The following is a 17,517-nucleotide window of genomic DNA, read 5'->3' on the forward strand; positions in this document are numbered from 1 at the left end:
GTTTAACAACTGAGTTTTTTTATTGTGTAATCACTGTCGCAGCCTTGCGGAGTTGTTAGCGTGGCTATCGACATTTATATCATTTCTTATTATTATTTTAAGAAATGTTTGTCGAACCAAAACTACAATCTGAACCCAGCACACTGCGAGTGCCCCGGCTGTCCATGTGTTTATCTTTCCTCTTATTCAGTCTTTTCCTCTCTGTTTTGTTCTAGTTTATTATGGGCCTCCGTTCTAACAAATGTGTCATCAGCCCCCTTAAACATTTAACACACTTCCCCTCCGTCTCTCACACACACACACATACATAAACACACACCTGCCAGCGCTGTGCTCTGAACACCCCCCCTCCTCTCTCGTCATCTTGTAATAATTAGTGTAAATTGGAAACTTGCGTCGTCAGGGTTTGTTGTAGCTCACAGCTTCCAACTTTCAGGTCATACCCTCGTTGACACTTTCATTTTTTCCCCCTCTGTCATTTCATTCTTCAGTCATTTAATTAACTTTCATTTCCAGTGCGCTTTATTGGCATGAAATACAATAGTACCCAGATTAAATTCTGCTCCGGCTACAAATTGTAAACAGATTCAGCGAGGAGCCGTGACCGTGTGTGACAATACCAGCAACCAGCCATTCAGTAATGTCACATTCAGGGATCACTGAAATACCAGTTACACTTTTAAACTGGCATCTGGCCTTCTATCTATCTCAAACCTTCAGACTGGGACCAAGTGGAAATGAATGTGTTAGCACTCAGTGAGGTGTCTGTACTCAGCAGCATGTCGTCTACACACTTATTCCTTCAAATGTCTTTCCACTGCTGCTTTCACGCAGAATTGATCTTATCTCCAAGTGACCTTGAAAACATTTTAGTGTGCGTCATGCAATGCTTGAGCTCGAATCTTCACACTTTGCCACAGTTGTTTGCCGCCCAGCCCCTACTGTTTGCTTCGTAGACATCCAGATCTCCATGGATACGGCTCTCATAGTTACAGTGTAGTTACGCTGCATCACTGTTGTTACTATCTGTGAAATGACAGTCAGACACTGGCTCTTCCTTTATGTCTCGCCTCTAAGGAGAGCAGTCTGCGGGAAAAGAAAGGAAGTTCCAAAAACAAATGTGATGTATGTATTTTGAAGTTGGACGCTGGATGTCAAACGCGCTTCGGAGCATCTCCAAACGGCAGACTCGTGGACTCGTTCCACATTAAGTCACATCACTCACAGGGATGCGCAACGGTTCAAAGGAAACTGGAAATGAGCCACTGGATCTGGTCGGCAAACAAGTTGGCGCCCGTTAAAAGCTCCTCGTCTGAAGGCACCTTAAGAGTGACGGATCACGCTGGCACTTGGAGCTCACCTCATGGAGCAACATGTGATCTAAACCTCGGTTTAGTCAACACCTGGAGCTGCTTTGACAAAGACAGACTATCTACAGACTGACCTAAGTCAGAAGTCAGACTTCAGATGAAGTTCATCAGTTGCACAAAGTTCTTAAAGCTGCATTAATGTGTATTCCCCACATTGGCAATAGACAAATATACGCGAGTAATGCGGAAAGGGATGGCTATGGTTCGGGAAAGATTTAATAAAAATGTGAGCATTAATTGCAGGTCTGTGACAGGATGAAAACTCCTGCACTCTACTTCGAAAGCTGGCGCTGAACGTTGGCGTCGGACACCAGTTGTGAGATGCAGAATCATCCAACATGGACATCATCTCTGAGGATACTGGGCTGAAAGAAAGCGTCTGATGGGAAACTGTTTATGGTGTCGTTATGCTCCCTTCAGGTAGCCTTTAATGCTTATTGCCATAGAAAGCTGAACTGTGTTTGAAGATGCTTCTGGACGGATCAGCGCCTCACAAGGCTGCGGTCACCGCAACATCACTGATCTGGCAGTAAAGCCAGACGTGCACTTCTGCTTTTCTACTCTGAAACATTAGAGTTCAGTGGACAGAAACTCAGCTTCTCTCTCGCTCTCTGTCTTCGCTTCTCATTCCATCTTTGATTGCATCTTTGATTATTGTGGAAAACTTCACAAAATCACACACACACTGGTCTCTGGGGAAGGGACCACAGTCTTGTTTGTCTCTGTGCAGGGACGGGGGAGCGAACTGGAACGTACATTGTTTTAAAACCAGGCGCTCCCCGCAAATATCTCCCCCTCGGAGCTCAATGGGAGGGAGAGGATGTATTTTAGGGGTGGTGCGTGTTGAGAGGTGGTGGGGGGGGTGGTAGGAGGATCGCTTGGTTTTGGTCACCAAAGAACAGCTGAGCCTGAGATGCCTGTTTGACTCATTATGATCTCTGTCCTTATTGCAATCTTTTCACTTTCTGTCCCCGTCTTTCCTTCAGACCTCCTCCTGTCTCTGTCTGTCTTTGAACCTTTAGCATCCCCTTCATTCACTACATTTTCATGCACTCAAGTCACCGTGAAAGGTCAGGCCAAGTGCCGAGGCCAAAAAATCATTTGCGCATGAAACAGCTGGTGCTTGAAGGTCGATGATGAAGTGATACTTGCAAATCATCTGTTATAATATTAGAGCTTCGTTCCCTTAAAGGTCAGCACCGTCTGGATGGTTTGCAATCGGCTAACGGTGCAAATACGTGTGTGAAAGTTCACCAATGTTGAACCATTGAAACTGATTTCCGTCCAACTCGCAGTTGTAAATCTTTGACCAAACCCAAAGCCAGGAAGTGTGTCGATATGAATGGCAGTAACTTGGTTCTTTGTTAAACCTTGTAAAACATGTCTTTATATGAAGCAGACGTCGTCTCCGTTTCATTTCTTGTTCTTTGGTGCCCTCTCTTTACTCTTACTGTCTAAAGTTTAACACAAATTTAGTTCCTCTCTCCCCTGTCCGTGTTGCTTTTCTCTCCTGTTCCTGTTATTTTCCATTTTCGTCTAATATTTTCTCATCGTCTTTGACGTTCTTTTGGTTCTTTTTTCAACTTTTTGACCTCACTGTCTTTCTCTGTTTCTTCCTTTTTTTGTTGTTTTTTTTAACTGTCTTTTACTTCGTCTCTCTCTCTCTCTCTCTCCTTCTCTTCTGCAGTGAGTCAATACCAGGACTCCAGCTGAGCTAATGGACCAATCACAGAGCAGCGTCTCTCCCTTCCACACCACAAATTTGCATAACGGGTCTGCCTGCAAAAAGAGTGATGACTTTTGGGAGAAAACGCTCCCTGATGGATGTGTGTGTTTGTGTGTATAAATCCCACATGCACATTTAGTTTCCATCCACATGTGTGTGTGTGTGTGTGTGTGTGTGCATACGATATAAAGACAAACACACGGTATATGTTTGTCTTTGTGTACTTAGTGCGTATGTGTATCCCCATGCCCGAGTCTTTAAATCATTTTTTTTCAGCGTGTGCTGTGATTTTCCATGTATTTACGTATATGTGTGTGTGTGTGTGTTCGTCGTTCGCCAGCTTTCCAGCATCTTAAGCCCCCTCCAGTCTCTCGTGGCATCAGATGAACTTCAGCAGAGGTCTGGGACACAAACCAACATCTCAGTTACTACATTAAAGACCATCATACCCGCTCTGCTCCCCAGCCAACAATATGACAACAATAATATTTTACCCCATCGCTTTCTTCTCCAACAATACATGGAGAAGATCTGGGATTTTAGATCTTTAATGGGGGGGGGGGGGGCGGATTTATTGACAGTAGGATTAGAATCCATGAGATTTGCTAAAGCTTAGTTGTTACGTGGCATTTTGAAAAGAATGCTGGGTAGAATCTGCATACAGTCTTTCATTTATCCCTTTTTTACCCTTTTGTAGTTGTTGTTTATCTATTTACTTACAAAACTAAACGCTGATGCTGCTGTTAGGAGCAGGTGCTGCGTAGTTTCAAGTTGATCTTGATGAGACATTTGAGCCCAAAGTGACGCTGAGTACGACGACAAGACCAAACGTGCAGCAGCACTGAGCCTGAGCTCACCTGCCGTAAGAGAGGGAGACAGAGTGATGCTGACAAAAAAAGACTGAGATTTTTTCAATTTCATGCTGAACCTGCACTGGTACACACTGTGTCCAGGAAATAGCCACAGCCTAACCCTCATGATTCCCATGAATCAGCTTTATGCAGCCTTCAACTTAATAATAAAGAATAACTTGCTTTACGTACCAACACCTGAAACCCTAAAAGGTCTGATATATTTAGTGTGGGCCAACCTGTTGTATACTGAGGCAACACACCACTAAAACCTCCCTCCTCCAGAGGACCAGCAGTTTTTCACCCATTACCCGTTACTTTGGATCAAAAAATGCTTTAATAAGATATTAAAGGAATAATTCGACACTTTGGGAAATACGTTTATATGCTTTTCATCGTGGAGAGTCAGATAAGAAGATCGATACCACTCTCATCTCTTCGTTAAATATTAGGTTAATTAACTGCACCTGGCCAAGAAATAGTCCATCACATAAGCACCCATAAAGCCGCAACGCGGCATTTTTACATAGTTATTTTTTACGGATTAAACAAGCACGAAATATGTTAATTAGTGAGCTTTAGCTGATAGGCAGGTTTTGTTACCTTTGGACAGAACCAGACTAGCATTCCCACTGTTTCCAGGCTTTACAGTTAAGCTAAGCTAACCATCTGCTGGCTGTAGCTTCATAGTTAGCGTACTGAAATGAAAGTGGTATTGATCTTCTCATCTAATATCTCATCTAAAACTATTCCTTTAAAAACAGAGCAATGTTTTTCTTCATGAGAGACAGCATGACTTTCGGCCATGCTATAGTAGCACTGCATTAGCTAATGGCAGTGCAATGACATCAGCTAACTACTTCCCTGTCATTACTGAGGCTACCATTCAAACTGTCTCTCCATTCAGTTTGTGTTGGCGCAGACACTGCGAGCAGCACAGACGCAGTGAAATAAATTATGAACATGTAGCTCTATGACAAAACTTTCAGCACTTGGCAGCATTAAGATCTTGACTGCTTGAAATCTTCATTGATGAGAATCACCAGCTTCATGCATCAAAGAGCCCAAACTGAATTATAACATGTACTTGGCTTCTGTTCATTTACCTGGGCGGGCCGCCTGGATATTAGCACTGTGTGGGAAATGCCGGGTTTGTAAATTAACTCTTCAAGTGTCAACACATTTATAAGGCTGGGACTATTTTGTTTCAAGGTCACGCATAGTTGATGGAGGGTTATATTTTCTCTTCTTCTGTCTCACTCTGTTGGACAGACACCAGTCGAAGTCAGTCACTTTTATTTCTTTTCCCCCTGCGAAAAGAGTTTCTAACAAGCTGTTAAAATTGTGATGTTAAATATGTTTCTAAATCAATCTGATATAAACGCAGGAAGCATTTTATCCTGAGCTGTACTTTGTGTTTAGTGCTAACTAACAGATTAGCATTCTGACACGCTAAACTAAGACGGACATGTTAACCTTCATGAATATGTTACATCAGCATGTTAGCGTTGTCATTGTGAGCATTAACATTAACATAGTACAGCCTCACAGGAAGAAGGGCCTGTCTGCACTAATATCAAGAGGGTAACGTACTTAGTTGCTAGTCCAGGTCCATCTAGCTGCTAGTCGATCAGCTCAAACCTGCAGTTGGGTCAGATCACGTTCCCATCCACAAACAAACCGCGACCAAGACCACTTCCTCTAAAGGGTCTCGGCGTGTTTTGCTCTGCCCCCATGTAAGATTTGCCCAAAGAAATCGTGCCAAGGAGGAAAACGAACCATTGTCCAATTCAACCAGACTAAACAATGTCCAAACTGTAATATTTCCCCAACTTGATTTTGTGTTTTTGGGCCTAGACCTGAGCTTACTTGGGGTGGTATGGTATCTCAGCGGTTAGGACCTATTCCTGATGTCTGTCCTTTACTTCCACAAAGACTTACAAGTCAGGTGGATGAGAACCCAAGATGTTTCCCTGCCTCGTGCCCAGAGCATGCTGGGATAAGCCCCAGCTGCCCACCAGCCCTTTAAAGGACATATAAAGTATGGGAAATGAACTCTTCACTTCTCTGTGTTTGTTTCTTTCTTCTGCTAATGTACAACAGTGCTGCTCTTCTCCTTGTCTCCCCCTCTACATCTGTCTGTCTCTTTCTCCCTCCCCATCCCCCTTCTCTCCCGATTCTCTATCTCTTTTTCCTCCCTCCGTCCGTGTCTTGTTCTCTTTTCCATAATAATTAGCTCCCCTCCAGCCCGACTTCAAACCCTGTGGTCGGAAATCTGCATTCCGAGGATGGAGAGAGGCTGAGGAAGACGAGGGGAGAAGGAGAGAGTTGGACAGAGAGGGAGGGCAGACGGCTGAAAGAAGCCATTGTTCCTTCATAAAAGCAGATAAGAGCCCGAGAACTGGAGGGCAAGTGTAGTCAAAATATTCAGTGTGTGTGTGTGTGATGGCACAGATAAAGAAATGGAGTTTTCCTCAACAATTTCGATGTTAATGGGCTGATAGGGGAGGTTAGCCGACGGGGCCAAGACACTAATCTGATGCACACCTCCTCCTACTTTTTCCCCCTTATGTTACCCCCCCCCCCCCCCCCATTATCTCCTATTGTTTCTCTCTCTCTCTCATCATCCTCTTTCTATCTTCCTTTCATCGCTGCTTCTTTCTCCTATCCCGTCATCTTTGCTTCTCTTCTTCTTGGCCTTTCTTTTCATCTTTCCCTTTTCTCTTCCTCCCAGCTCCAGAGACAAAAGCTATCATACTCCCTGTTTTTGTTTTGTTTTTTAATTCCCTCCATTTGTTTTGTCTCCTCTTCCTTTTTTACTTTCTTGGTTTTCTTCTTCGCTGTGTCCATCCTTGCTTCATCAAAACCTTTCTTTCTTTCTTTGTTTCTCCTTTTTTCCCACCATTTTCCATATTTCTTCACCTCCTTCCTCTTTTTCTTTCCCTTTTTTATCTAGCCCTCATCTCCCTGCTGATATGTGACTTGTAAATTTATATGCCGTTCAGCTTTCCCTTATCAATCAGCTCGATTGATTATGGAAACATTTGACCCCCTGCCTTGTGGTTTGGGGGTTACAGAAAGATTATGAGGAAACACTATTAAGATGAAGAGATCGTGTTTCTTTTTACTGGCATGTCGGGTTGTCCTCATTGAGCCCATGGATTTAATTCTTATTTGTGTGATTGTCCTCGTTCATGTTTTTCTTTTGGACAAACTGATTTCATCAGGCAGATTAAAGTGGAGAGAATCAGTAATGTTCTTAAGGGTTATTTCGTCCAGTGGGAAATAAATTCTTGGGATAATCTGATTTACTGTAAATTTGTGGCATGAAAACAGCCAAATGGAGAGATAATGGACACAAAGGTATCCAGGTCTGCTTGACTTGGCAGATAAATATCTCAGGTAAATATATTAGTAATACTGATATATTGACATATCAGGTAAATACACGGACATGCGTAAGTGGATATGCAGAAACTGGACACACATATTGTACCAACACACAGCCCTTGAGCCAGTGATGTCATGGACTGTCTGAACCTGATACTAACCTCATTACCATCTTCATCAATAATTCATCATCAGCTTCTCTCGGGTTAAACTCTTAAAAGAAAGCACATTCGATTTTTTTTTACTGCATACTGCATACTGTTTTTTTACAAGATTTTACAATCTTACATTTAGAGATATTCACGTTCCCATTTTGTATTCCCCTACAAAATGCATTTTATTTGATGATACATTGCATTTTATTATTTTTATGTATCATATCAATAACAAATTGTTTGTTCTGTTTATATGTCTGTGCAGTGTTTTTTTCTTCCCTGTACACTCAAGCTACATTTTTGGAGTTTGGTGGTGCTGTTCGGCACTATAAGACAATTGGTGAATATTATGTTAATGTGACAGAATACCAGAGGAACCAGTTGGCTTTCATGTCTGGTCATGTGGGTTTCACATCAAAGGAGGAACATGCCTTGGATTCACTTCACACACAAAGCAAATACATTTTTTATGTGTTGTTCAAGCTACTGTACCACATATGTGTCCTGTTGTTTTAGAGTGTGTGTGTGTGTGTATTTCTTGTACTTCTGTCTTTGTGGGGACCAATTAGAATTTTAAGCATTTTGAGGACATTTTTGGAAAGTGAGGACTTTGCTTTTTCAACGGGTTAAGACTTGGTTTTAGGGTAAAGGTTAGACTAAGGATTTGTATTAGACATATAGTTGTGATGTTTAGGGTTGAGGAAATGCATTATGTCTTTGCAGGTCCTCACAAGTATTGAAATACAGTGTCTTTGAGTGTGTCTGTGCTTGTTCTTTGAACTCAGCGTGACTCCTGCACCTGCTGGGCTTGAGACGCATCATGATGAGTTCACCTGAGGTTCATGACCCCGCACACACACACCTGTGGTAATCCCCACAGCTCATCTATGATTTTATCTTCCCATCATCACCTACGCCTCTTGTCATTCATTCTTTCACACTTCCTTCTTTCGATGTGTTAACAAACGTGGCTTCCTTTTTATTCTTCTTCTCACGCCCACACTCTTTCTTTTTTCTCTTTCTCTTACGCCGTCTTTTAGTTTTGTTTTTCTTTATTGTGCCAGGCATCTAATGCAACAGTTTCTTCCCTCTGTCCTTCTAATTCTCAATGAGTCACACCTTTTCTCACACTTTCTCTTCTTCCTCTACTGGAAAAGAAGGCGTAAAAAGACAAGGAAGTTTTAACCGAACACTACTTCAGTTGTTCGAAAGCGAAAATAACTTTATGATATGTGTTGCCAATTGGATATAAAGAGTTTGGGGACTTCTAAGGGTCATTGGCAGGGCTTCCTCTTGTCCTCAGCAAAATTACACACTTCAATTACTCTATCATGAGAGAACAGAGCAACGGATGTTTTTTTTGTATCACAATCCTCAGTATGCATGACATTAGAAAATCCTTGTTTTGATCAATTTTAGCCACCGGCTCTAGGGATGGCAATGTTGGTCACTCATTTGGTCTGTCAGTCTTTCAGTCACTGAAATATCTCAACTATTGGACTACAGGATTAAGTTTGTGGTTCAGAGTGAAGTCCGATGGATTACCATGCAATTTGATACAGATATACACCAAATAGGTCGTGGCATCACCAAAGTTCACAAAGAACTTAAGGGATCCCATTACTTTTCATGTAGCGCCATCATAATGTCAAAATTAATTAGCAAATGTTGGCATGCTAACAAGCTAAACTAAGATACAAAAGTGGTAAACATTGATAAAAAAACAGTGATGATTTTAAATCCATGTAAACTGTACAGAAATGACAAACTGTACTTAAGTACAAATACTTAAGTGTTCAAAAAAATAAAGACTATTTCTCTCTTAATCATTTTTTCACAAATTTGCTCACCAAACACTCGATATGATATTAATTCACACCACGCTTTACGCCATTATTACTCTTACTCTTTATGAGCATTGAGATAAAACATGTTGGCGATGCATGATTTACAATGAAATGCAGTGCATTATACACTCTTATCTCTTTTTTAGAGATTTCAAATCGTTATCATATCAAGCTAAAAATTAGATGATTATTTTGTTGATTAAAGTTTCTTTCGTTTAAGTTTTCTCTCAAGATTTATTCTCATTTGACAGCCAATGAAGAACTGGCAGATTTTATGCAGCAGAATTTATCTGAAAATCTAGACAAATAAAGCTCTTTGAGGCCGAGTTTCTTTCTGTGTATGTCTGGCTGTACACAGACTGTGGAGTGATGGATGGATGGATGGATGGGTGGATGGAGGGTGCAGCCTCCTCAGATGGAAATATCTGGAACAAAATATTACATGAATCAACTCGAAAGTCCTTGACATGAAAAATGTTGGACCTGTCTGCGTTTTTTGACGGGTCTAAGAAGGCAAACATCCAAATAACTTTCATCTCTGCACATATTCTTTGATATTGATTGCGAAAGAACTTTTCAGCTCTTTTGGTAAAAGCAAGGAAAAACAGCAGCATGTCATGTATCTTAAATCATTCTTTTGAAGAAGCAGCATTGGGCTGTCAATCATGTTTTCCTTGGAAGTTTGTCATCCACAAACAGCAGCAGGATGCAGATGTGCGCTGCCTGTCGGAGCTATAGTTGGTTTTATAAAGAAATTACAAACCAGGTGCAGTGAGGAAACTCACACAGCGCATACCGACACACGTGGCGATTTACCAACAGATATGTCTGCCTTCCAGGAAATATTGAAACTTGTACAAGGACACACCTGCAGTCAAAGCCAAGTGCACACAATGACAGGAACAAATAAAGTGTACGTACACACGATTTCATTAGACTGTTATATTCCCCGGACGATTTTAAGGACATTTGATGTTGCAGGTTTAGCACTTTGGCAAAGAGGCACACCGCATTTATCCCACTAAGATTGTCATGTCTTTTTTCTCACAGCAGACACTGTCCCCAAACAGACAATCACCCTCTCGTTGATTTCAAAATGTAATAAAAGAATAATTACTTTTTGTACTTTGATGTACCGAGTCATGTGAGATTGACATTTCCTCCTACTGCTGGCAGCTTGGTGCCAACAGTTTCTGCACACTCATTTTCTTTCTGATGAAGAACCACTCATGTTCTCTTACGGGAAACAGTGTTTGCATTGAGATGAAGAACTGAAACTAGATGACATGAGAAATCTTTGTCACTTTTTAAACAGCAGTTTTGCCCCGGGCACTTGTACCCAATTGAAACTGCTGGCACCTCCTTAAACTTCCGTGTAATTCTTTCCTGAATTACAGGAAAGAATTACATGGAAGCCAGACTGACACACACTTGTACGCTACGACCTGTCTGCTAGGTCACACCAACCTTTCATAATGCAGTTACTAAGCTCTTAGTGTACATGAGTTAGTCTCTAGCTATTTACTGAATATAGTCACACCAGTCAAATGTGTTAATGTTAATTCCGTAAACGTCTTTGTCATGTTTAAAACTGTCGCCACGAAACATCTCAGGAAATAACAGTCACTGTAAACGCAGCCATCTCTTTATCATTGTGAGCTGTAACGTAATCCTTCAACAAACAGCACCTTAATCACAGTCTGATATGTGTCAGTTGGTTTTCAGTCAACTATAGCAAATAAGAGTTTGTTTTCCCCCCAAAAATAGAATACAATTTAAAACAAGTCTACAACCACACTTGCGACTCTCTGAGGCTTTACTTTGAGTTATGCTATAGTACTAGCTTCATGCTATTGTCAGCGTAGTAACATGCTGATGTTTAGCAGGTAATTTTCATCATGTTCAACATATTAGTTTAGCAGATTAGCATGCTAATATTAGCTAATTAGCGCTAAACAGAAAGTAGAGCTGCGGCCAATAGGGCTGTCATCAGTTTTGGAGGTATTTGGTCATAAACCAAAGTACTGGACAATTTAAATTTGACCTGATCCTTCATCCTGAGGGGGGCATGGATGTCACCAGAAGTCAGGAGGATACATTATGTGAGAAATACGAATGTCTGTACATGGCAATCCATCAAACAGAGATATTTCAGTTTGGACCAAAGCGGTGGACCGACTGTCAGACCAACATACCAATGTCGCCATGCCCAGAGCCACATCAGCAGAGGGGCTAAAAATGAAGGAAAAACAGTGCAGAAGCCTCGTAAACAGACAGGATCAAGTTACAGAGTTTAGGATGGAGAAGCAATTAGAGGTGACAAAGTGAAATCTCTATCATCTTCTGCGTTCTTCTCAATGTAGATTACAATTTTAAAGTTTCTAATTTCATAGTAACTGATGCAACCTGCAGTAAAAAGCTCAGAGACACAGGATTTGGATTAAATCAGAGTCCTGCATGAAGTTTGTGATTAACATTATTCAGTTTCTGTTCTCTGATTTTTCTCTCTTTTATCTTCACCACATCATCTTGTCCTGATATGGACCGTCACACATCTGCTCCCACAGCAGTCGGACGCTGTTGACTCAGTCTGCATGCTGATTGGTTATTGTCTGTTCTCAGTGTTTCTCATGATCCCTCGTACCTGCAGCTGAGGGTTCAGCTGTGTGCCTCTGCATCCAGTCCGGTGGATAATGACCGTGGCTTAATCCTTCGGACGAGATGAGAGTCACAGCTGAGAGGACTCTCTGTCTTTCATCACCAGTTCTCTGCTTTCTCCCCTTTCACCAATCATCTGCCACGTTCTCTTTGTCTTTTCCTTCCTTTCTGTTTTTCTTTGTTCTTTGTTTTTCTTGCCATCTTTTCACCTCACAAACGTAGAACAGAAAGGTCACACTTGCACACTTGTGTCAAGATTGTCTACAGCATTTAGTTGTTAGTTCAAAATGAAAAATGACATGTTGTTGTTGTTGCTACTTTCAGTTTGACTCACGAGTGTTTCAAAATGATTCATGTAAAAGTCATGTTTATTTGGAAAGCTGTGGGAGGTTTGCGCAGATATCCGTCGTTTCCCCAAAGTACAAAGTTAGCATGAGCCATAGAGTCACAGTTTACACATTTATGGTAAATATGCCACGTTGAAATATACTGGAATTTTCCTTTAATGGTAATTTTGATCTTTCCCTAATGTTAACCAAGTATTTCTAGTTGTCTTAACATAACCAAACTCTGTACTCGTTTTGGAAGGAAAACCTATTGTATGAAGATTTCTTGGTACACATTTAGGAAGAAGTCATTTTAAATGTTTCAAGCTTGCAAACAACTGCAGATGGTTTAATCCTCAACATTTAGAACTTATCTCATGAAGTCTTCATGAAGGTCTAGTGTTGGAAGTTATAAGAGAATAGCTTCCAGCTGCAACAGAAGGTTTATCTTTCATAAGTTAATTATTACTATTGGTAGCATGTCTTCCTGTAAATACAGATTACACTTATTCAGCACACTTACACTCCACAACAGACATGCTAATACAGAATATATATATGTATACTGAAGTGTTTAAAGAGGCGCAGAACATTGATCCAAAACCATCAAATAATGTCCACACACACACACACACACACACACACACACACACACACTTGGTTCTCTTGAAGTGGTTCATCTTGGAGTACTTAGTGTGGCAAACAGTCTCTCCTGGCGGCAAAGCTACAAACAAACAGAATTGAACTCCTTGTTCTTCCCACAAGCTGTGTGTGTGTGTGTGTGTGTGTTCATGTCATTTGTGAATATGTGTCTATGTTATCATTTATTTCCATGATGTCTCGTGTGCGTTTGTATTTCTTTATCCGTGGTTGTGTGTGTGTGTGTGTGTGTACTCAAACCATGTCTTTGTAGTGTGTATAGTTTGGTTTTAGGTTTTTTTTTACATCTGTGCTCATTGTAATAGCTCTCTCTCTTCCTCTGTCCCTGTTTCTGTCTTCCATCAAGCTAAAGCAAAACTCCCGGCAAACATCACAGCCTGTTTCTTCTTGATGTTCACAAACCAGCGATTTGCTGGCTGGGGAATAAAAACAGATATGGAGACATTGAGACATCAGTCAGTCATTGTGCTGAGAGTCGAAACCAGACCTCCGGTTTCTGTGTGTTCCCCACATGACGAGGCTCATTGTAAGACTCATTTTAAAGAGTTCTTTACAGCAAAAAACACAAGACATCACAGTCGCCCGTTTGGTTTCTTTTACAGCTATGCACTGCTTCCCAATGTTGTGTTATTTTATTTTAAGCAATAGGCTGAGCTATTTCTCACAAAAGATTTAGGTGTGATGATGTGGCTCATGTCACCTTAGTCCAAGAGACTTTAGAGGTTTATTGATGTACCAGTCATTGCTGGATATTAATCAAATGACATTCCCTGTATAAGAAGGCGTAAACCTCTTAGTTTATAGACAAGACATTGTTTTTGCTATGGTGGCTTTCCTGATCCACCTGTCCTCAAAAATGCAGAAGGGACATCTTTTAATAAGTAGAGCTTTGAAACAATACTGCAGGGATATCCATCCAGTCTGTGGTAAGCAATCATAGCAGCCTATATAACACGAGAGTTATAGATTTACGTCACTGCCAAAGCAGAAATAATGTATAAAAGGTAAGACTGTACGTGTCAGTTATAAAAAATACTGTTGATGGAAAGATGCAACTCTGCAGCGTTTACTGCCATTAACAGTTTATTTAAACCAGCACCTGGTCTCACTTGTTCCCCATCCACAAGTTTTCTGGCCATTCTGATTTACATGTTAGTGCTTTCAGTACTCAGTACAAGCTTGTCAGCATATAAACGCTGCCTGCCATCTGTTTGATTTGCATGCCGGATGTGCACATACTTTTATTTTTGTTTGTGTGCTTGTTTCATGTGGTTTATTGAAAAAACACACACACTTTAGTATTTATGCATGCTTTACCAATTCTGGAAGTGCTTTGGATATCTGGATCTTCCAATTGTGGTATTTTTTCTCTTTAGCTAGCTAGAAGAAAGGGAACAGTACAAAAGTCACTATTCAGATATCTTTTTACTTTATATTTTATTACAGGAGTACATTGAACAATCACGGTAACAAAAAGGGAAAGGAAGAAAGTAGAACACGACATTCATATTTAAACTAAATGAAAAGTTTTTCCTGTAAAAAGAAATACAAATATTATGTACAGAATGACATAAGACAGGTTCAGAGAAACCAACAGGTGAGAGGAAGGGGAAGTGTAGTCGCATGGCACTTAAAAAATAGACATACCTCGCAAGTGCTTTCTGTTTTCCATAATTAATATCAAATAAAATGCAGTGATAATAAGTCTGAATAACAAAACAAATAATAATTATTACAGTAATCAAATCAACAATATTAACATTTTAAACACTGTTTACAATATAACTGAAATACATAACATTCTAAATACATCCAATATTTACCAAAGATCTTCTCATTTAGGCTAAAAACTCTAAATCTGTAATAGAATAAAAAATAGCATTTCAAATATCTTATAACAACAATATTAATTGTACAATAACATTAATGTTAGGTTATTAGTAGACGTAAATAGCTGATTTTCCCCATGGCTTGCTAAAGAAAGGAATATTGTACAAATTAATATACACTATAACCTATTAATGCTCTTTTTGCTTTCACAAAATGCAAATATTTTAATCAGCTAAATTATATATATATATATATATATGTATATATATATATATATATATATATAAAAAGGGAAAGAAATGGCAAATCTCACTCGATACAAACTATTGCAATCTAGAACTCTCAATTAGAAAATGTACACAAGAAAAGCAGCAAAAAAATTCTATTTTTATATTTTTTTATCATGAAGAAATCAGTGGTGTGGTTGGTAGAAAGAGTGAACAATGTCTAGCACAGGCAGAATCCATCTGGATTACCGGACAACAGGATTGTCCAATAAGAAAAAGCCCTCTGAGCGTGACCCTGCCCTCCCCTGAAACCTCATTGGTTCTTGTCTCTCAAGCTTCGGTTTGGAACTTAAAACTCTGTTCAAGGATTCTAGAATGTCCAAGAGTTCCGCTAATAAGTCCCAGAGTTCCGTTGCAGACGCTTTCCACATATGGGAAATGAGAAAAACAATATTCCTCTCCAATTATGGAACACACAAAGCTCTGAGAGTTCTGATTGTGCAATCACCTCAAACAATAAATCTCTTTTAGCTAATAAAGTTGCTTAAACCATGGAATTTATTTTGTTTTGCATTCTTAGCGTTGATTGGAGGAGCAGCAAGACGGAATGTCACCTTCTCCACAGAACTCAAAATGGCTGCCCCAAGGAGACGGATAATAAAAACAGCACACAAATAAACAAAAACAGAATGACAAAGCAACACTCAAGCAGCATGTATGTAGGTCTTCTCCTCTCCACCTCCACCTCATCCCTCTGTCTTTTCTCCTCCAGCTCAGGAAGTTGAGTTCTTTATCATGTCCTTGTTGCGTCACCGTCCGAGAGAGTACAGTCTCAATGCAACTTGAAAGTGTAGTTTGTATGTATCTTAGCACAGGTTCAGAGAGTTTACAAAGCAGACCTGGACCTCATTACTGTTTGACCTTGATTCAGTTACTTTTATCTTCTGATATGCCAATTGGGAATTCCTGTTGGTTGATTCTGCTTGCACCACCAAAATAGCTTCCTTGCGGGGATACAAAATGGTTGCAGAAGATAATACATCAAGTGACAGCAAGCACTACTGGAAACCCCTGATATTTTTTTTGTTTCTGTGGACAGAAAGTAAAGTAATTGACAGCTTTACAAAAAGTAATCAGTCCAGCTCAACTTAAACAGTGAGTAAGTGACATTATTTATGTGCGGTCAGTCAGAGTTAAATATCAAAAAGCAAAGGCTTATTTGTTATTCACCACAATGTCTACTCTGCACCTGAGTTCACACACCACCAAGATTACTGGGATATATATATATATATGGGCAACATTTTGAGTCAATGCTGGTGGGCAATCTGTAGGTAGCAGAGACTGAAGAAGAGCGTAATGCAAGGTTTTCACTCAGGATAAAGATAATAGGACACGGTAGGATGACAAAGCCTCTAAATCCTTTGTCCTTTTTTTTTCATTGCATTTGCATTTGCATTTTGTCTCTTAATCACTTTGATGTTTTAGGGTTTGTAATTTGGAATCCCAAGAAGGAATATATTTGAAGTTTGGAGACTGTAAAAGCCACCCTAATGTCCTTTCAAGTGAAACAAATTGCCCATTCACATCAATGCAAAATGTTATGTGTTCCGCCCCAAAGCCAGTATATCTTCCCTACCTGAACTACATCCATCATTTCTAAGCGCAGTTCTTTCCTTCACTGCCTGAATTGATACTTGACCCTAACTAGCAGTACAAATTTAAGCTGGTCAAAGTATGTACTGCATCATGGTACAGTTGGCTTGAAGTATTGGTGCAGAGCCAATCTGACAAGCTCACAGTCTATCCGTCACAACCTGCTACCCAATGTGCTATGATCCCTTGTGCAGACTGCATCTGTAAGCTAGTAAATAATTTGAATCTTGATGATCTTGGACTTGATGAAACACAAAGCCACAACTGATTTCTGTCATTCTTTCAAATCCTTTTCAAATAAGCAGAAAACATGAGTTGAATCTGGGTGGCACCGTGAAGAATTCCAGCTCAAAATCTACCAATTTTGACGTGAAAATCGAGAACTTTCAGTCTATATATCCATCTCTTTTACCCTGCTAGACAACTGAAATGGTTCACTGCATTTGATTAAGCACAAGCAAAATGCTAAAATATCATATTCTTTCATCCTATACCCTGTTTCATCCATCTCGCCTTCCTTCCACAACCGTCTTTACTTTTACTTTTCTCATTTCAACACTTCATTTCACCAAAAGTACCACCATACTTCTCTTTCTCCCATTGTGCACTACCCACACTCTCTATCAAATTATATTACATAGCTTTTTTGTACATACATTTTGTTTGTATATTTCTTTAAAAAAATACACAGAATAGAGCATAATTAAGAACTTTTTTGGCAGCTTCTTCCTTTCTCAGAGGAAAGTCCCGATCATCATCAGTTGTAACAAGAGACGAGGCCTTCTGCTTTTCTTTTAGTCTGAAAAGGATCCTCCAACTTG

Source organism: Enoplosus armatus, chromosome 23 (assembly GCF_043641665.1).
Source record: "Enoplosus armatus isolate fEnoArm2 chromosome 23, fEnoArm2.hap1, whole genome shotgun sequence".
Classification (NCBI taxonomy): domain Eukaryota; kingdom Metazoa; phylum Chordata; class Actinopteri; order Centrarchiformes; family Enoplosidae; genus Enoplosus; species Enoplosus armatus.